Below are 23,728 nucleotides of genomic sequence, written 5' to 3' on the forward strand. Positions count from 1 at the left end.
TTTTCTATTTATAGATATATGTATTGGGGCAGGGAGAAAAGGGCTTTGAAAAAAATCAGACAGATTATACCACAGGTACAGTTTTTATCTTGTCTTAGGATTTATATCATAAGTAGCTTCATGTCATTAAATGTTTTTCAAACACGTGATTTACATAATCACATAGAAGTCTATTAATTGGATTTAACTAACACTTTCCTTATTATTGGACGGGAAGATTTCTTTCTGGATCTTGGTCTATAACTTTTATTACATCCTGAAGATAAATTCCCAATAAGGGAATCATTGGGTTAAAAGATAAAAACATTTGAAGATTGAAAAAGTTTAAGTGACACTGGATGCACAGAAACGTATTTTATTTTCTGCTAACTCGTCGCTTGGTCTTGAATGAAGAGCGGGGGGGAAGAGAGCCAAGCGACGAAGGTGTGCTTCGGTTACCCGAAGGCTGATTGCGGGGTTCTGACACGGACCCACAGGATCACAGGAACGCTCTGACACTATCAAGATTGCAAAGAGCATGTGAGGCAATGCTTAAGTGTCCCCTCTAAAGCTGAGTCCGTCCTGACCCTCAACCACTCGGAGTGTTCAAATTTCGTTTTTTCTTTCCTGTTGGAAAAGATCCAAACATCCAAAGCCTAGCATCGGATGACTTCTAAGGTTCCTTTTCCCGCTGAAATTCTCCGATGGTATCTCTGCAAATGTTCCTCCCGAGCAAACTACTTTATTAGCTCTGCTTTCCACATACTGCTTCTCCCCAAAGGCAGACAGAAGGAAGAAACTTTGAGCCTTCCATTGACACAGAAATTGTCCCAAATGCTCTCAAATTTATCTTTATTTGTGCTGCTGCCTATAAATTACTTTCTCATGGGATATGGTTTGAATTACAGGAACCACCCATTCCTTTCCATAATTGGTTGCCAGCCCTTCCCCAGTGTCCCAGAATACTTCTTTTTGATGTCCGTACCCTCATTTTAATCCAACTGTATGTTCTGTCAGTGGTCTCTGGAGTCAACGTCAGACATAATTCTCAAGCAACAGGAAGTGAGTTAATGTGACCAGTTCCGTTTGTTAGGTCAACCAGCTCTCTGCACAGCCTTCCTGACATGTGTTTGTAATCACGTGCGTTATCTCTACGGCAGCTTGAGTTGTATTCCATCTGAAGTGGCCGTCGGGGGAGGGCTCGCTCATCGAGCCTGCTTCTGGTTTTGTTGTTGTTGTTCTAATCCGGCATCTCAAGAGGCAGAATGGTCTAACGAAAAGACAAACAAACTCAGATCAGGAAGTCTAGATTCTTGGCATAGTTCTGCCACCAACAATTTAGGTGACAGAGAGGAATTTACCTCCCATTGACCCGTCTCTCACAGTGGTCACGAGGAAAAGCCAAAGCAGTAGTCATCAAAACAGAAGACAATGTACACAGCTGCACAGATCCAAGTGGTAATTTATTGCAGCAATCTTGTGTATATGAACAGAGCAAGTAGTAATATCGTCCATAAAGCAAATGTAGTCATTCAAAAAATGTTTATTAAGCCGGCCAGGGGCAACAGCAGGTATTTGGAGAACAATGAAAAACAGAATACAGTCGGGATTTCCCAAGGTTGGTTGGAAAAGAGACACAGGAGTGAATCCTTGCAGCAGCAATAAGCGCTTTCATGGGCACACAGATAACGTGACGTGGGAATGCAGAGGAGGAAGCAACACACGCCGCCTAGGAAAGTGAGAAAAAATCAACAGGGGACACTTGAGCAGTCTTGAAAGATGGAAAAGATAATGTCCAGGCAGGTAAGGCAGGAATGAAATCATCACTTACAGAAATCTCCAAGAGGGAAAAGAACACCAAATGTTCAGGGAACCATAAACCCACCTATGTGGGGGTGCAATGTGTGCGTCAAGAGGTGGAAACCTGGAGTCCTGTTCCCCTGCTGTGGAATGTTGCTTTGTCGTCTGAGCAAGGAAGAGTCGGTGACATGCCTACAGCACGGCTGCATCAGTCATGGTCCAGGCAAGAAACACTGAAATCCGTCATTGGAGAAGAGTTTACAACAAGATTACGTTCAAAGGTGTGGACAGGGGGTAGGGAAACCACAAGGGGTCCTGGTGGCATCCTTAGGCCTGGATGGGTGAGGGGAGAAACAGTTATTGAGACTTGGAAGACAGCCATGTGAGAATCCATCTGTTGGGACCAGTGAGCCTCAGCTCAGGGGTGCATTGTGCAATGACCTCCTGGGAAGGAGTTACGGAGAGAAAGGACCCCTCTTATTGCTCCCACCTCTCCCACCTCCTCTCACTTTGCCCCCATTGGCCAAACCCTACCAGAAGCCAGAGGGCAAAGGAGCTTTGGAGGAAGAAGGCAGGGTAAACAAGGATGGCTCTACAGAGACAAACACAATCGATTAGCACCAGGCGAGTATGCCAGATTGGCATTTCAGGCAGCTCATCAGGCAGCAGTATGGAGAAAGGAAGCTGGAGAGAATGAGGCGAAGTAAAACATAATCCAGATGAGAAATGATGGGGATTTGATAAGGCAGTGGTGGCATTAAGGAAGGGGTACAGTAGATTCAGAGAACATTGAGAAGATACAATCTAAAGAACTTGATTGTCACTGGCCGGCATCTCTCAGAAGCTCTTTCTCACACATGGACCGCTCCTTGGGCAATAAATAAAACAAGAAATAAGCGGATTCTGAGGGATACAGCCTCGCATTTCTGATATCTGAGACTCACCTTTCTGAAACAGTTCATGTTGGTGATGATACCAATCCTTGGATTTGGAAGCCAAGAACCTATGACAGGCAGTTCCACCCTTGTCAAGTATCTCCATACCCTCCATCTGAGAAAAAAATGAGACCATTGTAGTGGGCTGAGTGGTGGCCTCCCAAAAAATGTGTTCATATTCCAGAACTTGTGAATGTAACCTTATTTGGGAAAATGGTCTTTGCAGGTGTAATTCTGTTAAAGATTTTGAGATGAGCTCACCCTGGATTGTCTGGAGGGCCCTAATCCAAGGACAAGTGTCCTTATGAGAGACAGAAAAGGAGAACACATAGAGACATAGGGAGAAGAAGGCCATGTGAAGACAGAGGCAGACATTGAGTTCAACAGCCACAAGCCAAGGAACACATAAAGTTACTAGAAGCTAGAAGAGGAGCTGGAAAAGGTGAGGAAGGATTTCTAGGCATCTCCCCTAAGGCCTCCAGGTACCTTGGTTTCAGACTTCCAGCCTCCAGAACCATGAGATAATAAATTTCTGTTGTTTAAGCCAGTTTGTGGTGATTGGTCCTGCCAGCCCTAGCAGACCAACACAGCAAAGAACACATACTCTGACGCCGTGAAGTCTGGGCTATACACCAGAGGAGGCCAAACTTCAACTCCCTTTGTTTTCCTGTGAGGCACCTGTCTGGTGAGCTGAGGTGGTGCCTAGTTGGAAAAGCACGTGTTTAAGATTGACTCAAGCCAGCTAACAGAGTTTTAAATTTTTCTATTCACACCCCGAGGTGTGCAGAACTACACAGTGACGTTCGTGGCGTGATCAGGCAAAACCACGTCCCCTGCAGAAAACTTCCAAAGTTCCCTGACACTCATGAGCACCTGTGCCCCAAGCAATCTTGCCACACCTTGAACGAACTTTGGTTCTCCTCCCCATTCAGCCCGATGCGTGTCCTTAGTGTCAGCGGCCTCCTTCATACTCAAATGTTTGCCCCGGAAGAAAAATACAAGACACTTGCTGACTTGATGTCACACATTCTAGGTGCTGCAGTTGAAATGAAACCTAAATTAAAGACAGTTCATCATAGACATCTTGAAACATGCCTCTAAGTGATACCAGATAGATTTATATCAACTTTCACTTTGCCAACTAAGCTTCATCCCTTTATGGGAAAGAACTTCTAAGACAACCTGGCGTGTAGGGGCACAAGAGATTTGCTAGAAAATGTTCCAGTGAGTTGCTTAGGTGCCTATGCAAATGATGATATCACTGAACAAACCAGAGAAACCAGTGGTAAGAGCATGTTTGTTGAGGTGGGACAAAGAGATGACGGGTACCATTTTTAACATGTTGAATGCAAGGTGCCTGAGGCCTACCAGGGCTAGATGTCTGCTAAGCAGTTTGAAATATGTCTGAAGCTTAAGAGTGAAGTTTGAGAGGACGTTTCAGATAATTATGTTTTCCCCAGTAAAAGCAGAAATTGTCTTATCTTTTTGATGTATCTCTTTTTATTATCTTATTTTATTTTATTTTTTTAGATTTTATTTATTTATTTGAGAGAAAGCACGGGGGGTGGGGGAGGGAGTGGCAGAGGGAGAGGGAGAAGCAGACTCCCTGCTGAGAGCAGAGCCCCCGACACAGGGCTCAATGCAGGAACCCTGTGGTCATGACATGAGAGGAAGGCAGACGCGTAACCGACTGAGCCACCCAGGCGATCCTTGATGTGTCTCTTTTTAAACCCAATACAGAACACAATTTCACTTCTATATAACTTGGAGTTTGCTCCTTTTTACCGAAAGCGAGATTTCCATTAGAGCACAACTTACGCCCATGCAGCCAACAAATCCCGTTCCTACATCAGAGCGTATCTTTCTTAGTCTCAACCTATGAGGGGAGCTCCATCCTCCTTATTAGAGCTGAAGGTTGGTCACGTGACCCCCACTCTGGCCAACGAGATGGAAGGGCTAAAGGGTCCTGGGAAAGTAAGTGTGTAGCTTTTCTGCCAGAAGTAGCAGCAGCCAGTTCTTTCCCACTAATCCCTTCTCCGGACAGAGTGCGCTAAGGCTATTGGCGGTCGTCCTGTGCCCACGAGGACAGCCACCTAAGGGTCTGCTCATCACCGCACGCACAGAGAGGGAGAGAATGTGGGTTCTCACGAGCATCACGGAGCCACTGGCTGGAGCTCTTCTGAGTCGCTCTATGTCCTATCACTTCGATCACTTTCACAGTTTCCATTAACTGCCAGTGCAATCACCCGAGCCCCTACCGGTGTCTTCTGACACTTTGTCCCTAAACCACATCACCCCAGACCTCCCCTGGTGAGACTCCTGTCACTCGTCCGTTGTCATTTCTCAGTGACAGATGAGAAAACATGGATTAAAGCCCCTAGCATGGTGCTTAACACACACTAGGCTCTGGGTAAACTTAGTGCCCATTGCTTTGTCTTACTTCTCAGCTTTGAGCACTCTCTCTCTCCCAGGTCCCCACCATTGTCTTTGAAATGTTCTGTGTGATAAAGGCCAGGTCCCAGCAGGCCTCTGGATGGTTGGCTGCTTTGAAGCCTCACTGCCCAGGAAGATGTAACTGGAAACTCCATGTCCCAGAAACACCAGCAAATGAGCGACCTTCCTTATTAGAAGGTCTCCATGACTAGTCACCATGGCTAGTCATAGCTACTCTTACTTTTCACAGGATTCAAATACGGAGGCAGAGCATGAACACCAATGCCATTATACACCCAGTGAAATTTGGTTTTTGATCATTCAGAGCCAAGATGTTTCACATCTGAGTCATCATTGCCAGTATCAGCCCTCACGTTGCAGATGTGCAGAAAGACTGATTAATACAGAATTCTGATTACTTCATGTTCACAGTATTACTAAAGGAGAGCCCAAGAACTCTGATCAGCAACTTCTTTAGAAAAAGAGACCACTGGAGTTCCCCTCCCCTTTACCCTGAACATCCTGGTTCTCGGATTTGGCCCATGAGCGGTTGCAGTCAATCCTCATTTAGAGCCACGTCTCAAACTTTCATGAGCTGCAACACTGCCCTGCAAGGGACTCCTCTATAACACATCCAGAGAAATCTTCCAATGGTGGTTTTGGTTGTTTTATTTTCCCTTTTGCTTATTTGGGTTAAAAGTCATTCAAATTTCTTGCGACTCTTACAGTAATCTCATGAGACACTTGGAGACACCTTGAGATACTGTAAAAACGAACGCTGAAAGCGCCAGCTTGAGAACATCAGCCTGGGTGGAAAGCGCCTTCTCCATCTTGCCACTGACTCACTTTGGTGACTCAGAGCTTGTCACACAAATGCAGAGATCCACAGCGCCTATCTTAGCTCACCTTCCTCTGCCTACCTGGAGGGAAGCTGGGGATTCATTATATAAAGGGTACGAAGTGCTTTCAGTTCTTCTGGGTAGTTTGTATGAATACAAAGCATTATCACTTCCCAGGTGTTAAGGAGCATTCACATTTAGGGGAGCGAAGGGTGGGGAGAAAGAGGGATGGGGGTGGGATCTTACTTTCATAAATGTCTTAACCAAAACTGAATGTCCCCGACAAAGCCAAAACCTAAAACTTCATAAAATGGAGAAGATTCTCATTATTGTTGTAAGTATCAAAATTTTAAATTTCCTGCGAACTTTAAGGAAGGAATAAAGAAAAGAAAGGAAAAAAAGGAAGAGAAGAGAAAAAAGAAAAGGAAATCTTGATGCGCCAGTCCAAACTTCTATTTCACATATATTAAATCCCCTTTTACCCTGAAAGACTGTCAAGTGTCCAGTAACATTTTAATATTTACACCTTCATTCCTCTGCCATTTAATCACCTCAACTTGGACATTATGCAAATACGTGAAATCTTCAAACATAAAATGAAGCCAAGTTACTCACCAAAGGGAAACCCTATGTCAACCTTCATTACCGCATGCCAAAAATGTCAGGCAAACCCACTCATTTACTAGAACCAAGATAAAACCACCCACCCATGCTCAGGAGTTCCCTCTCAAACACATGCAGAGCTAACAAAATACTGAACCTTCAACTCATTTGGAAAATAAGCCTATGAATTTTTTCCTTTAGCAAATGCCACTGGGTGACCCCACCTTCAAGTCAAACAGCTGAAACTCAGCTTGCCCTGTTTCCCTTGAGTACTGAGTTCTAAAGGCCACTAGTTTCAATATATTTTGCCAGAAATAACTTGGCTTTCCTGAACAGGCACCAAAGCCCTTGTAACAATATAGTCATTTTAAATTAATATCCTAACTTAAAATAACTAAACCTGATTGTCGTTTGTGATCAAAATTTATATTGGAACACCTCTGTAGAGGTTAAATCCAGTGCCTTCACCTCAGACAGGGCGTTCATTTACTGACAACCAAGAATTGGAACAGAAGGTGTAAGTCCAGATGCCAACAACCCAATCCTGTTTCTGAAAAGAAAACAATGTACCTACATTGTCCATCACTCAGGGTTGACCATGCGCCTCCATTAGTCAATAGAACCAATGGGTAAGTCTTTCTCTTTCAAAAGGTTTTCTTTTCCTGCAAACATCTGCTAAAAGGAGCAACCTGGAAGAAAAATATGAAAAAGAGAGAAAATACTATATCATAGCCCAAAACTAGACGTGACCAAAATGTCCTTCAATAGATAAATGTACATCTATGTCATGGAATACTACTCAGGAATAAAAAGGAATCAACTATTAATACACACAACGACTGGGGTGGACTTTAGGGGCTTATGCTGAATGAGAAAAAAGCCAGTCTCAGTAGGTCATACACTATTCAAGATCATTTAGATAACATTCTAAATGGCAAAATCACAGAATGGGGGAACAGACTAGTGGTTGTCATGGGGTTGGGGATGGTGGGTGAGTGTGATTATAAGCGTGTAGCATGAAGGCGGGCTCTGTGGTCAAAGAAGAGTTCTACATGCTGATGGTTACATGAATCTATACATGTGATAGGATGGCATAGAACTCTTCACACGCATTGTACCAATGTCGGTTTCTTGGTTCTGATGCCGTACTCTGATTATGTAAGATATGACCTTGGGGAGACTGGGCAAAGGGTGCAGGGGACCAGTCAGGGCTCTCCTTGCTCTCACTGCAACTTTTGACACATCTGTAATGATTCAAAATTTTAAAAAATAAAGAAAGAGGGAAAAAAAGAATGTGCAAGGGAGTAAAGAAAGAAGGAAAAAGAAACAACTTGGAGTGAATAGTGACAACTCCGGAGATGAAAGGTGACAGGGAAGATTTGGAGGAAGGGACAGACAGCAAGAGTAAACAGTAGAGGTTAGGGTCAGGCAGGCTGACAACAGAAACTATCTGGATTGTAGGTTGTAAATGAACTCAGTGGACAGAGAAGGGGAAAAGATCACTGAACTTTTACCCCCGAGTGACAAAGATAGAAATGAGGGAGGAAGAGCACGTGGCAGGAGCTATAGGAAGGTCTGGTGGGGAGGGAGTGGGATGCACGGGGTGGGGATGGATGTAGCGGCTGATATTCCTTAGGATGTGACATACGTCAAATGAGAGAAAGAATGACAAGGGAAAAAGTCTGACCTAGAAAGAAATATTGGAAAGGAAGACGTACCATAGAAACCAGTACATTGAAAAAGAAGGGGCGACATTCTTGGGCTTGAGTAGAATCACCAATCAAATAATGATGAGGTGGTCAGAGAATATCACAGGTAGGTGAGTCAGAAGAAGAAGGATGACAGAAACCAGGTCTTTGAGGGAGACAGATGATGAGCAGCAAATGCAATGACCTCTGAGAAGGTGTTCCTTACACGGGTCTAAAACCCAATGACATATCCCGAACTTTCCAGATTTATTTAACAAATATCTTTGGGAGCCTGGAGCATAGCAAGTATAGAGCAAACGTGATTTTCACATCAGAAAATACGACCTTAATGAGTACCGTTCATGTACAAGTAACACAAAACTGCAGGAGGGTGAATCACCACAGGGGAGGAAAGAGCTCACAACTCGTGAGCAAACATCGTGGAGTCCCCTAGGGCGCTATGCAGGCGACTCTTCAGTGTCTCCAAGAGCATAAGCAACCAGTAATATTAAAATCTGAAAATTCCTACAGATCTAAGAATCTGATTCCAGATCTTAGAATCTGAGATTTAGTGTGGTCATAAAGGAATTCTTATCACACAAGGAAAGCCACAGCTCATGATCCCTCCGAGAGACACCGGGGAAAGAGTAGCCCCTAAAAAAAGAGAAGGAAGAACGATGGTTGACCACTCCCCAGGGTTGGAGAAATGACAAAACAAATCATCGGTTTCTCTCTCAGCTACTGGGGAAAATAGCAACTCAGAATTCTTTCAAAGAATCAGGGTCATCCTCTAAAAGTGATGGGACAGGAATCCATTTATCTCCATGGCCACCAAGTCCAACCTCTGGCTTTGGAGAAGAAGACAGCAAGTAACCTAAAAATTAAAACCCAAAGCATATGGTAAACATTGCCAGATACCGTTCCCTGATAAATTATGTCCACCACAGAGATAATCTTCATTTTTCTTAGCAGTTTGCATGAATCCCTTGTAAGAAAGCAAAGATGTACATTTTAAGGGGGAATGCTCTGATAAGACCTAATCTAAACCGGAGTGCCCAGGGCCTGTGGGTGACTGCTGCCAAGGACTGAGAGAGGTGAGAAACACAGCTAAAGTTTTCTGCAAAAGAATCATGAGTGGTGGGGGAGAGGGAGAACTCACTAACAAGTGGACTTTGAGAAACTATAGAAAGGCCAACAGTTAAGAATAAAATTGAGAAGAGACATCTCAACAAATCGAGAAGTGAAGTTTGAGCACTGTGAGATGTAAATGCCCTCTACAGTTTTCCTTATAAAATCTTCAGTACAGCTGATCTTGACAAGTGCTGAGAAAAGTACAGAATTGTCAAATCACTCCATTTTACACCCCCAAACAAATATAACACTGTATGGTAACTACACTGGTATTAAAATCTTAGAATTAAAAATAAAAGGACGCCTAGTTGACTCAATCAATGGAGCATGTGACTCTTGATCTCAGGGGTCATGAGTTCGAGCCCCATGTTGGGTGTAGAGGTGACTTAAAAATAAAATCTTTTAAAAAAATTAAAGATAAAAAAAATAGAATAGATTAAAATCTTCAGTACAATCTGCTTTGTGGAGTGAACTTTCATTGAGGGAAACACATAGAAGTGCAGAGCCCCGCTTCAAGGTCAGCACAAGGGCAAAAGCACAGGTCTCGGTTAGCTTTTTATTAACTATTCATTATTTAATATAAGTTAAGAACCTAAGGACACAAAGCCCGAGGGAAGGAAAGAGAGGAGGCGAGATTGTAGATTGGATCCTTTCTTCTTTTACTAAATTTTTTAAATTCTTGAGTCACTTACTCTTTCTTGGTTTCCAAGCAGGCTCTGTGGGAGAAGTGTGATCACCTAGGGTTTATAATGTGAGTCTGGTCTCATTCATTCCCTCCAAACCTTCAAGCGGCTTTAAGGATCACAAAAATCCTTTTCAGCTCTGATATCCTTTTCCCTCCCCCGAGATCTCAAAAGCCTTCCCATCCTCCCCAGAAACAAATCTTGATGTCTTTGAAAAGATCACACATACTTGCATTGTTCTGTTGCTGCTGCTTCCTATGGGTTGTCATTGGATTAGAGTTCTTCTTTTTGTAAAATATGATGGTTAACTATTTTACCAAATAACCAGATAATCTCTTTACCAGTGCCTTTTTTTTTTCCAAAAGGGTTGGCCATCCAAGAAAGTTAAAAGATGGAAGGGAGTCTATGTCTCTATCCCTTTGCAAATAAATCATATCACAGAGGCAGACTTGATTATGCTGAATCCAGACTGTGAGTTTCTTTTTGTACCAAACCATAAAATAAAGAACAAGGCACACACGTGAAGGCAAGAGATTATCGGTGTGGTTTCATCAACAAGCACATCTGTGAAACTGAAGAGGCGGTTTGCAGAGTAGCTTTGCAGCAGGGAGACAGCGGCCTCGGCAGTGGATCAGGACAAGTCTTGGAGCAAGAAAGACCTGTTCTCCAGTCCTGGCACTGCCCTTGCTGCTGGATACTCGATCAAGTTTCTTTGCGGCTTGGAAAGTCATTAAAAATAAGAATGAAGTTTGCCTTGCAGAAACAGAGACAAAAATACGAGGCACATCGTTCCTTATCCCCAACTGCACAAATATTAATTGATCAAGAAAAAAAATGAATGACACACGACCCTCCAGCTCATCTACTTTTTCTTTCAGTCACTTTTTTTTACTGCTGTCCTCTCTCTGCCCCAATTCTGACTCTTGCTTTTCCCATTCTTCCCTCCCCTGGTGTATAATTATTCATCCAGTTCTCTGAAGAAACAGAGCAATCATAATTTGCTCCAATAATCACGAGTAGATCAAGGCACCCTCAGCCACCTGATGCTGGATGATGGGACAAGAAGGGATGGCTGTCAGGTGTTACCCAGCGTGCATACTTAGGCCTGGGCAGCCCACCAGAGCAGATCATTTTTCCCACTTCTCAGAGGGGCCGTATTCTCCTCGTCCTCCACCAACACTTCCAAAACAGTCTTAGTAAAATATCTTCCATCATGCTCTCCCTATTCAAAAATTTGTCACTCGTCCAATCCACAAATACCTGCTGATTGTCTCCCCCAGGTTCTCCGCGATTGTCAATCAAGATGATGTTTGTTTTACCTCAGCAATAAAAGACTAATGCAGGTGCTGTTCCCACAGGCCTCCTTGTGTGTCAGAGAATGTTCTTCTCTAGCCTCTCTGGCCTTCCCCCGAGCAGTGACGCAGAAGCCCTGCTTGCAAGGAGCCACCACAAAAGGTTAGAGATAAAGAAAACTGCTAGAAACATTTTTTTAAATACTCTTTTGCTTTTTTACAGTTCTTGAGCCAAACTTTTTGCACTAGCACCAAAGTCTCTCTCTGGCCTGTGGCCATTCCTCTCTGTTCTATTTTCTCGCCAGATCTGACACTGTTTTGCATCTCCCACAGCTGTGAGCACAGCACTTTGCAAATACTTCAGCTCGATGTAGACATACTGTCTTGATTTGATTTCTCCTAGGAGCTCAGTAGCTTGATTGGCTTGGTTCTTAAGCCTTTGACTCACCTGATGGGTGGGGTTGCCAGATTTGGAAAACAAAACAAAAGAGGATGCTCAGCTCAATTTGAATTTCAGAGAAATGATGAAAATTTGTATATGTTCGAGGCAATATTTGGAGCAGATTTACACTAAAAAAAATTATCACTTATCTGAAATTCAAATATAACTTGGGCATCGTGTGATTTATCTGGAAACCCTACTGGTGTGTCACCCAAAACCGAGCAAGGGAAAATTCCATATATTCAGTTGGTGACGCTTGGACAACAGAGATGACTTCTGTGCAGCGAAACTCTGATCATCCCCGACTACAGCAACGACAGAAGGAGAAGGGAGGATATCCCAACGCTGGCAACTTAGCCTCTGTGAATAATCTGTCTGGCAAAGGAGGGCTTTGTTGCATTCTGAGACAAAGTGGCCAATGGCATTTCAAGTGATCATGCAAGGTGGCGAGGCAGGGAGGTGTGGAGGCAGAACGTATGGCAAAAGAGTGGCATACAGGAACCACTGCCCTTCTAAGAAACTGGATTCCTCCGCGAGGCTTCCCTCTGGCCCTGCCTCGGAAACATGTCCTAAATCAAGGGCGAGTGGAGGCACGGAGTGTAGTCGAGTGGTAAATCATCACCGCCCGCCAAGCCACCCCACTCCCCAGAGTCACAGCCTTGGGTATTTTCAGACAATGAAAAAATAAACACCCATGCCCAGAAGTCAGGGGCATCTCCAGAGATGCTCCCATCGCCAAGAGAGTTGGCAGCCTATTTTCTACCTAGGGAATAAGGGTCCTTTTTCCTTTGTAATGTGATTTCTTGGCTGGAGTGGAACCATGAGGCACCCTGAGATGCTCTGTAGAAATGCAAGATGATATTGTATTGTATTAATATCACTTAATGGTAGCTGTCAATGATAGTGATGGAATAAATATGGAAAAGGAAATTACTGTAATTGATTGACAGTCTGGAATCTTCGATATTCGACCTAATGAGAGAAACCTATGAGCAGCCGCTTCCAATGCAGGCTATTAATGCAAATCGTATGCACCACACTGGCATGCTGAATTATGCAATGCCGTGTGAATGTCTAATCCATTTCACCAGGCTTGTCTTTATCCAGAAAAAAAATATTTCACTGACATGCTGATTAGTATATTAGGAGAGTTTAAGAAGTTTGGTGCTAAAGAAGGTGCCATTGTGGTGTTATTAATTTAGTTCTGAACAAGACAAACAGCTCTGTGCAGCCATCAAAATCACTACATAAGTCTACAAGATAACTTTGTCAAGACTGATGGGAATTTACAGAAAAGTCTTGTGATATGTGGAAGGAATTAGCAAATAGATAAGGAGCACATCATTTTTCTAGAAAACCACTGTCAAGGACTCAGTACCCATGCAGAACCAGACACCTGCCAAGACATCTACAATGTCTGCATGATCGCTTGCTCAGACGTTCAGAAATTTGGGGAAACTTAGAATAGAACCAGATGTGGGAGGTCAAGGGAACAACAGGTACAAATAAGGTTTAGAGCCTCCTCTGGGGATTCTATGGAGATTTAAGTACTGCCCAGGCATGATCAACAACAACAAAACACTCCCTGTGGGAATATACTTTATGTGGGAAGAAGTCTGTGGGAATAGAAAAGTAAGTTGCCAATTACCCGTTACTTACACATTCCAAGAACTCCCAGCTTTGAGAATTCCGTAGCCCTAAGCTCTTTACCCTGCACCTATCAACTCTTAAAACTTGGACCAATAGAGGAAGTGCCTAGACCCCTAACTGTCTCCCAGAGCCCCCTACGAGTTAACTGTGACCTGGCAGGTACCCCAAATTTTAAAGCACGGGAATGGAAGAAAGAGAAAATGCCGTGCATTGCAATTTTCTACTAGTGGTCTCGAGATACTCTTAGGTCAGTACATACATGAACTTTTTACCTAATTGCACAAAATGTTTTTGAATACATTTTAGGTACTGGGGACTATGCTGCATAGCCCCGATGTACAAACACGGCTCTTGCCCACGTGGTGCTTACAGTGGAGCAGAGAATGCACACAGGCGGTGGTCATTACCAGCGGGTAGAAAGAGTGCCACAAAGGAGGAAACAAGTGTATGAGACGGGGGTGGGGGGGCGGACTCAGTCTGGGGGGTGGTGGTGGGGTGCTGGAGAAGGTGTTATTGAGGAAGGGGTGCTTAAGCCAAGACTCCTCCAATGTTTTTATTTTTTTAACTTCAACGACCGTGTCCTGATACAACATGTGTTGGAGAAAATATGTTTGACAAACTTACGATCTGGTTGTCGTTCTATATATACAGATGCCCATTTTTCCTTTTCGAGGAAACCAATTTAAATTGAAACGTCAGCCAGCTGATTTAAAGACAATATTGAGCAAATGAGAGTGCAATTGGTACTCAAATATTCCACGAATTGTGAATTTGGGACATGACTGACTGAAGCCTGGGAAGTGTGTGTGAGGGAAAGGTGATGAGAAAGGTGAGGGGCCGCCTGGGAGGGAAGGGTCTCGGGCAAGAGTTGAAATAACAAAATGAAGGAACAGGAAAGCAAGACAGAAAGTTCCTTCAATGTGGCTTTCCCATATTTTGTTGCATTCTTTCACCCATCACCAGTCCCCTGTGGTGTAATGTATTCCGTCAAATTTTCTGTAGAATAATTGAGGCCCTTCCAAGGTTAAGTAAAACACTAGAGGTCACCCAGCAAATTAGCAACAAGGGTAGAGTTACAACGCGGACCATCTCTCGCCCCGTTGAGAACAGTGTCTCTCGCCTCCAAAGTTCTGAGTGTGCAGCAAGATGGAAAAGGAAACTTTATATAAAGCAAACTAAGTAAAACAAAGGACTTTGAAGGGGAAAATAAAGGCTGCAAATGGCTTAAAAACGTAACAGTGTTTTTATGATTGGATGTCCTTCGAAATGACTCAATTTCAAGGTCTTCGTAGAAGCTTGTGGAATATTGTATATCTTTTCAAGGAAGATGTAAGCCTCTAAAGAGCAAGGAGGGCCACACTGGGAAAGTCAAAGTCCCATACAGTCCAGTTCTGGCTCTCACAGAGACATGAGAGGGCATTCCATGGAAGGTGGGCTTGTCCTTCTCAATGTCAACTTGATAGTTGGGTTTTCCCCACGTGGGTCCCCATTATCCTAATGACCTATGAAAAGGCAACATGTCAAGCATCACCCATGAGCCCCTCTGAAACCTTAGAGGAGCTAGCGCTATTTTCCAGGCTCCACAATTCTGGGGATAATGAACTCCACAAGTGTATTTCTTCCTATGTGAAGAAGAAGAAGAAGAAGAAAGAGCCATGGCTCCTCCAGGAACCTGTGCGTTCTTGTTTCATGGTCCAAGAACAGTCTGGAAAGTGCCGCTGCTGTTAAATTCTCTGCCCTACCAGGGCCTTCTCACCTCTCCCACCACGCTTCACCAACTCCCAACCACTTCCCTGCCCTATCTCTTCCCTGTGTTCCTTCCTCTCTTCCAGATCCCCGGGCTTTCTCGGATTTCCAGATTCAGCCAACACTGAAATGTGAGCACCTTCGACGTGCCAGGTTCGGCTCTAGATCCTGGCCATACAAATGCAGTCCTTGCTCTCATGAAGTTTATATTCCAGTGAGAGGAGACAAAAAATAATCTCATAGGTTTTTTAAAGATTTTTATTTTATTTATTTGAGAGAGAGAGAGCACAAGCAGGGGGAGTGGCAGGCAGGGGGAGAAGGAGAAGGAGACTCCCTGCTGAGCAAGGACCCTGATGCGGGGCTTGATCCCAAGACCCTGAGATCATGACCTGAGCTGAAGACAGACACTTAAACAACTGAGCCACCCAACTGCCCCTTATAGGTTTTTTTAAAAAATCAAATGGTGATAAGGATATCTATGGAGGAATATTTTTTAAAGACTGATGTGAAACTGAGTGAACAGGCGGAGAGTTTGCAATCTGGAAAGCCTGTCTAAGAAGATCACATCTAAGTGGAGATGTAAGCCGCATGAAGAGCAGTAGGGAGCCTTCCAGGCAGACAGAACAGCTCATGCAAAGGCTCCAGGCTAGTGGGGAAGGGGAAGGTTTATGGAATTGAATGAAGGCCAGTCTGGGGCAGTAATTCTCAGTGGGGCCACGAGTGGCCAGATTGTGGGGGTTTCTTCCATGCATTTAGGGATTTCTGGTATCCCTGGCCTCTCCTCCCAATAAATGCCAATAAAGCACCTGGTTCTAACTACCAAAAATCTGCCCCTCCCCCCACCTGCTTTAGTGTTGCCCCAGTTGAGAAGCGTTAAACAACAGTTGGTCAGCAGTGACAATGTTCAAGGGGCTTTTAATCAGGCATATTGGTTTCCTGTTTAAAGAACAGAAATTTATTCCTTCATGCTTCTAGAGGCTACGAATCCAAAATCAAGGTGTCCACGGGGTTGGTTCCTTCTTAGGGCCTTTCTCCTGCTTCTGGTGGCCTTAGGCAGTCTTTGGCTTGTTGATGACATTCTCCCTATGTTCTCATATTGTCTTCCCTCCATGCGTACCTGTCTCTTACCCACACTCCCCTTTTTATGAGGACACCGGTCGTGTTGGCTGCGGCCCGCCCTACTGGCCTCATCTTGATCATCTGCAAAGATGCTGTTTCCAAATAAGTTCGTATTCACAGCTATCCCTGGGACACAGTTCAACCCATAACACAGGTTAAGAAATTTGAATTTTATTTTGTTTTATGAAATCCTTTAGAGGATTTTAAGCAACTGCATGATAGGATCTGATTTCTGCTTTCAGAAGTTTATATATATATATATATATATATATATATATATATATATATATATATATATAAATGGAAAGTGAATCATTTGGGACAAGAGTAGAAGCAGGGACACGAGTTAGCACAGAAATCGAGGTAAGAGAGAAGGCTGGCGTGGGAGATGTCCTGATACCTGTCACCAGGTATATACAGCATTTGGCCAGGTGACCTCTCAAAGAACTACACCAGGAAATGGGCTAACACTCCCCTGGAGAACTTCTGCTCAGTGAGCGAAAGAGATCTGGAGACAGTCCACCAAAAGAGGTAAATTGGAGCCTGAAGACCATCAGCCTTCAGATCGAGACCAGAAAATGACTTGGACAGTTTTCTGAGTGCAGAGGGTAGAACTGGGTCATCTCTGGTGCCCTCGTACCTGCAGGGGTGGACGGTGCGGACCATTTCCACGTGGTTAAGTCAACACAAGATACTGCCACCTTCAGTGGGTCAGGCCATGAGAGGTCAATGGGGCCCTCCCTCCCCATAGCTCCATTCCTCCCTCCTGTCTGTGATGGTGCTCTCCAGGACCGCACACGGCCACTTTCTTTTCAGAGCTGTACGGATTCACATCCCTTCCAATAAATTAATATTTCCATCTCCGTGAACAAAAACAAGTTAACGCACCAACAGTGTGGGCTACCTTCCAGGGTTTGCCTGCTGACAGATTAAAAAGTGTGTCAACATGGCTTTATATTAACAAATATTGCAAAGCAGAAGCCTCTGTTTGGTTTGTTTTGCTTTGTTTTCCTGGTTTCACGGTAATGTCTGGGGATCCACGCCGGTGCCCACACAAAGGTAGACCGTGTTATGCCAGCCTGGCCGGGACCTTGATGTGTCCAAGCGTCGGTGAACTGCAGCGGTCAGTCTCTCACTCCTGCCAAATGAATCAGCCCGGAGAGCGACAGCAAGGTGAGTGGGTGGACAATGTCTTTATCATGCGATTTGGGTGCCTAAATGCATTTTTAAGTGACTGAATTCTAATTTTCATATCAAAGGAAGAGGAAGATGGTGATGGAAGGGCTGAGGATTGGGAGAACCATTGGACAACTTTTCAAGAAAAGTTTAAGAAATAAAAAAGAAGAAGAAGGGGGGGAGGCATCTTTGAATTCTTTAAAGCAGGCATTAACTCTGGACTTTCTTTCACCTTTCATCCCCAGTGGCTGCCAATTTACAAACAGTGCTTAAGGGTTGACCTTGACCCAAGGTCACTGAACTGGCCAGGGGCCAGGGCTACTCTAGAGCAATGGTCAGCCCACCACAGCCCTCAGATCAATTCTGGCCCACCACCTGCTTTTATACATCCCATGAGCTAAGAATGGTCCTCATAGCTTTTAATGTTTTGGGAAAAAATCTAAAGAATCAGATTTTTGTAACACATGAACACATTTCATGACCCACGAAAACTAAAATTATGTGAAATTCAAGTCTCATTGTCTGTAAAGTTTTATTGAAACACAGCCACGTTCGTTCATTTACATATTAATTATGACTGTTTCTGTGATACCAGCAACGTTAAGTAATGTCAGAGACCACATGGCCTGCAAAGTCTAAAATGTTGACTATCTGCCCCTTTTACAAAAAAAGTTTGCCACCTCCTGCTGGAGAGGATTAAGGAAGAAGCATAGTGGATCTTGTTCCGTGGTCTCAGATCACTCTCTTAAACCTCTATGGATTACTGTTCTATTCATTTGAGAATCTATATGGAGCTCCTGTTCTGCTCCAGGTGCCACGCTAGTCCTGGCGGTACAACTGTGACCGGTAACAGACAGTCCTGCTCTCAGAGCTCAGAGTCCAGTAGCAGAGCAGGTGTTAAGCGGAGTCACGCAAATGCATCGTGCTAAGCACGATAACCGGGTCAAGCGCTCTATACAGGAGATACAAGGAGCAATAAACACACAAAAGAGGTGAATTGACCTCCTGTTCCACGATATCAAGTAAGATATGCCCAGGTTAGATTAATGATTGATTGGGGGTTTATAGGAAATGGCGAAGTTGACAGGAAGGAGAAAAGAAAGGTCACCTATTTCAATTTCTTACATGCACCCTTCTGTCTTTCTTCTCCCCTTTACTGGACCTCTTCCTGGGACGGAGTGGCAGAAGGACAGAATATGAGGTGAGCGAGGAACAAGGTAAGGGTGAGCAGTTTGGTTGGGGCCGGGCCATGCAGAGACCCTGGGGCCCTGTGGAGGGTTTTGTCTTTAAGAGCAGTGGGAAGGGGCGCCTGTGTGGCTCAGCCGGTTAAGCGTCTGCCTTTGGCTCAGGTCATGATTCCAGCATCTTGGGATTGAGCCCCGCATTGAGCTCCCTGCTCCTGCTCAGTGGGGAGTTGGCTTCTCTCTCTCCCTCTGCCCCTCCCCTGGCTCATGCTCTCTCTCTCTCAAAAAAAATAATCTTAAAAAAAAAAAAGCAGTGGGAAGTTGTACAAGTTGTACACGGGCGTTCTCAGCAGCAGTGTCCCCTTAGCAAAACTCTGGAAGCGACCAAAGACTCACCCACTGGAGAAGAGATAAATGATGGCCTATTCGCAAAGCAGAATATTACAAAGTAGTTAAAACCAGTCTACCACGGCTACCTACAACAGTATGGAGGCGTTTCAGCCACCTATTATTTTTTTTTAAAGATTTTATTTATTTATTTGACAGAGAGAGAGAGAGCCAGCGAGAGAGGGAACACAAGCAGGGGGCGTGGGAGAGGAAGAAGCAGGCAGCCAGCGGAGGAGCCCAATGCGGGGCTCAATCCCAGAACTCCAGAATCACGCCCTGAGCCAAAGGCAGACGCGTAACAACTGAGCTACCCAGGCGTCCCTCAGCCACCTATTATTAAAGGAAAAATGCAAGTCTCAGAAGAGAACACAGAGGATGATAAACTTCCCATAATGTTTAAGGTATCTAAAATTTAACAGGACGCTTTTTAGGAATACATTTATAAAATAAAACTGTGTTTAAATAAATCGGAGAATAATTAAATACAAGGCTCGGAATAGCGCATTGGCAACGTTGCGGGATGGGGCTCCACGCATAAGGAGACAAACGTTCTTGTTAACGTTCCTGTTCTTGTGGGCAATGAAGCCATAGGTTTTTATAATATTAAAAAATTTTTAATTGCAACGAGAAGCCATTAAAGCAATTTAATAACAGAGGGTGATGCAGTCTGATTTGCAATTCAAACAATCTCTCTGGCTGAGCTGAGGAGACTGATTTGGAACAGGGTAAGAGTGGAAAAAGGCCCACCAGCCAGGGGTGAGGGTAAGCGAAGCAGCAGGTGGACATGGTGGCAGAGACCAGGGACATGGCTGCGGAGACGGACGGCGGCATCCCTTTGCTCAAGCTGACTTGACGTCCGTTTTTACACTTAAGGCATCAGTATTCAACCAACAGCAACTTGACACTTCACTAAATATAGACGGCAGAAAAGGCAGTAGGGCAAGAACCTAAATCAGGACAGCACCTTTTGCCAACAGATTTCCAAGCCTACCCATTGGAAAAACGAGTTTTCAGAAGAATAAACATAGCCTACATCTGAATGAGGATTCAGAGATCATTAGAAACATTATCAGCAAGGCCAGCGAGCTTAGGAGACCTCATAGAAAACCTTGTTATCTCCTGGAAAAATTAATAAGAGAAACACAATAAAGCTACCCTCAAACAGTGTCGCCCACCCTTCCTTATAAGTTTTCTCCCCTCACTTGTACTGTACCAGCCTCCTACGCCCACAAAGGTACTTGAAATTCTCCGAAGTACTAGTTCCGGGAAACTAATACCCCAACTGGCATGTTTAGCTGCTCCTGTGTAAAGGTAACTTGACTACAAGGATCGAGGTTAAAGTCCAGCCAAGGCAGGTGATGAGTTTGTTACCTAGACTCAAGGGAATGCTTCGCACAATGAATGGGGGCTGCCATCTTTGTTAGACCACTGTTGGACCTTCCAAAGGCAATGAGTCGCAGGCTTCCTCTCTCTCTCCTATGTTCCTCACTGTGACCAGCACAGTGAAGGAAGGGACCCTTACTGACTAAGGGATCTGGCACCAACCTGTGAATCTGACAATACCAGGCCTAGGAAGACCCTCCGTAAGTGTTGGTCACCCATCCCTAAGAAGCCATCTCAAAACACACCTGCTTCCCTGAGGTGATCTCCGCATCATTATCAAATGGTCCAAAATCACTTCAACTCCTATCCCAACTGGTTTCATTTTCTCAACAGGCTCAGAACCCAGAACAGAAACAGAAGCCAGTGAGAACTATTTTTGGAAGTGATGGCCTCCCGTGTTTATACCCCAGTGTGTTCCCTGCAGTCACCTGTTGAGTTGAGGACAGGTCTTATCCTCTGGAGTGCTGAGTGGCTTCTTTTGGTTTTCCCTTCTGCTTGGTTTTTTTGGATCTGATTCTGTCTTGGTGATTACACTTGTAAGTCAAACAACTTAAAGGAAAAACGAAAGAAAGATAACGAGCCAACCATCCTTTCCTCCATTATACTCCATCCCCTTCTTCCCCCTCTCCAAGAAATAACAATGACATCATTGACAAAACAGTTTGCACACTGTCAAGCTTTAAAGCCTTACAAGTGAGTTTTCTGACTCTGGGGACTCTAAGATAAGAATCTGCCCCTCACATGAGATGAATAATAGTAATGGTAATCTTTTCAAACCGCAGGAACAACAAAGGATGTGAAAGCCCAACAGAAGACCAGATTTTCAGAAATGCGGAAGGTGGTGCGTTCAGACCGCCTCCCACAAGCGTGCTCCGGGGATGCAGGGGATGGGGGTGTCACTCAAGAGCTTCCTGAGCACACGCTGACATGCCTGGTAGAAATGGGAATTATGCACCCTGGAAACCCTGGTGACATTACAGTTAACTCGTTTACATTGAAAGTGGAACAGATCTGCCCCAAGTAACAGATAAACGTATTGACACGGATTGTAAATCGCAGCACTGCAGAGCTGGAAGTGGTCCAGAGATCATCTCACCAAACTCGCTCGTGTTACAGAAAAGGAAACTGAGGCCCAGAAATCCCAAGTGACCGGCGCAGCTGCACCCGGGGGCAGAGCTGGGGCTCCAGTGTTGCTTTCTTGGCTCCTAGTACAGTCCGCTTTCCTTACAAGCTCCCATATGCCTCTGAACTTGAATGGAATGATTCTGTTATCTTACAACAGACAGAAAGCAGTGAGGGAAACAAGATGGGGAAAAAAAAGAAATTGAAACAGAGAGAGAATGGAAGAGATAGAGAGTGACAGACATTACAGGAGGGACTCTCTGTCTGCCCCTATCTGTCTTTATCTTTCTCCGTATCTGTCTGATCCCATTCTCTTCTGTAACCTGTCTCTATCCTGTCTCCCACACGCTGGCTCCTGAAAGAGCACAGCATTATTTAATTTATCCTAAGTACTTCTGAAGAAGGCTTGCAAGTGAGCGAAATGCTGGTGGCCTGGGAGCAGTCAGAAGGAATTTTCCAGAACTTTTGCACCGTGGGCTTGGGGTGGGCACCCTCCCCCCTTCACTGCCAATGAGGAAGTGAGATCCCATCAGGTGGTAGGTCTCCAACTGTGGCTCACGGGCATCAACTGAAACTGGTAAAAATGCAGAATCTTGGGGGCGCCTGGGCAGCTCAGTTGGTTAAGTGTCTGACTCTTGATTTTGGCTCAGAGTCCCGGGATCAAGCCCTGCATCAGGCTCCACACTCAGTGGGGAGTCTGCTTGAGACTCTCTCTCTCTGCCCCTCCCCCTGCTCGCACGCTCTCTCTCTCTCTCAAATAAATAAATCTTTTTTTAAAAAATGAGTAATCTTGGACCCTACACCTAAAGAATCCGAGTCTGCATTTTAACAAGTTGTCCTAATGACTGATCAATTCACATGCACATTAAAGTGTGAGAAGCGACAATGTCTAAAACATTGGAAATTCTTCTTCCCAAGTGTGCCTCCCTCCCTCACAAACTTTCTTTCAGGCCCAGGGAGGAAGATACCGTCAGCGAGTTTAAAGACTGAGGTAAGAGTTGCAGTTTTTTACATGCTAAAACCGATCCTGGGATAAGCCTGGGGAACACACACATTCACTTTAAATAGTTAATTCCAAAGCAGTTAAGGTTTGGTCTTTTCAGGCTGGTTGTCATCTGTGACAAATTCACAAGAATTCCTATAACAGGTTGGGTTTTGCAAAGTCCACAGGGATGCAGATTTCCAATACTTCCAGCCTCTCCTAAATCAGAAAAGTATAAACAGCAGGAAGGATTTAAGTATTTTGAACTTGCCAAATTCCATAGGAAAGCAAATCTCCTCCCATGCCTTGCTGGAAAGGGGAGACTGGAACGGGACAAAGCTAAAAGATCTGAATGATTCCACTGCTTAGATTCCTGGGTGGCTCAGTCTGCAGAGTGTCCGCTTCGGCTCAGGTCATGATCTCAGGGTCCTGGGATCCAGCCCTGTGTTGGGCTCCCTGCTTCTCCCTCTCCCTCTGCCCCTCTCCCCATTCATACACACACACTCTCTCTCTCTCTCAAATAAATAAATAAATAAATAAAATCTTTAAAAAAAGAAAAAGAAAAGCAAACCTTGCTGCCAAGGTTTCTAATGAGCACCCTCATGGCAAGATCACAATAAAAAATTAGCAGGAGAAAATTTTCAGGTGTCAGTCAGTTCCAATTGCAGACTAACAGGCACAGAATAAGATGCTTCTACTGTAAAAGCATTTCCAACTTCCAAGCTGGTGAGGGAATATTGACTTATATCCTTATTCCTCCCAAGAGTGATGTCATCCCATGTGTCACGTTGACACTGACAAGGATTTCTTGTTAAATAATCCCTTTGCCAACATCGGGGAATAGCCTTGCCCTTTGATCTAAACAGATAGGATCTCGAGAGTTACCCTGCTTACACATCTCCAGTTAGGCGGCTCGAAATAAGATTTCCGAAGGAAGAAGGGGCAGAAGAAAAGTACACACAAAAGTAGAATGAGTGAGCTCAGAAAAAAGAGAGAGAACAAATTCTAGAATGTGCATCCTATGAATAGACACGGCCAATGTGCAGTGTGTGTAAAGCACGCTACACCATTCACAGATTTTATTTAATCTGCAGATTTTGCCAATCATGTTCATATTTATAGCCGTATGCAACTCTCCGTAACTCAAAATCTAA

The 23,728-nt window shown here is 44.4% G+C and overlaps 1 long non-coding RNA gene across 3 annotated transcripts in view; it reads right to left on the bottom strand.

The window, feature by feature from the left end:
* Positions 1-827: 827 nt before the first annotated feature.
* Positions 828-23,728, bottom strand: part of LOC123801585 (uncharacterized) — a 125,838-nt gene continuing 102,937 nt past the window's right edge. Inside the window, exons 3-5 of one of the 3 annotated variants that reach the window (XR_015722526.1) lie at positions 7,164-7,278; positions 2,724-2,829; positions 828-1,249 (exon numbers count right to left, since the gene is read on the bottom strand). This is a non-coding gene — a long non-coding RNA (uncharacterized LOC123801585). Of the gene's footprint in view, positions 1,250-1,864; positions 2,013-2,723; positions 2,830-7,163; positions 7,279-23,728 lie in introns of all 3 variants that reach the window. The other 2 variants (XR_006782264.2, XR_015722525.1) reach the window with 2 other exon arrangements.

This window comes from Ursus americanus, chromosome 32, assembly GCF_024610735.1.
Source record: "Ursus americanus isolate L20-20 chromosome 32, mUrsAme1.1.p, whole genome shotgun sequence".
Lineage (NCBI taxonomy): Eukaryota > Metazoa > Chordata > Mammalia > Carnivora > Ursidae > Ursus > Ursus americanus.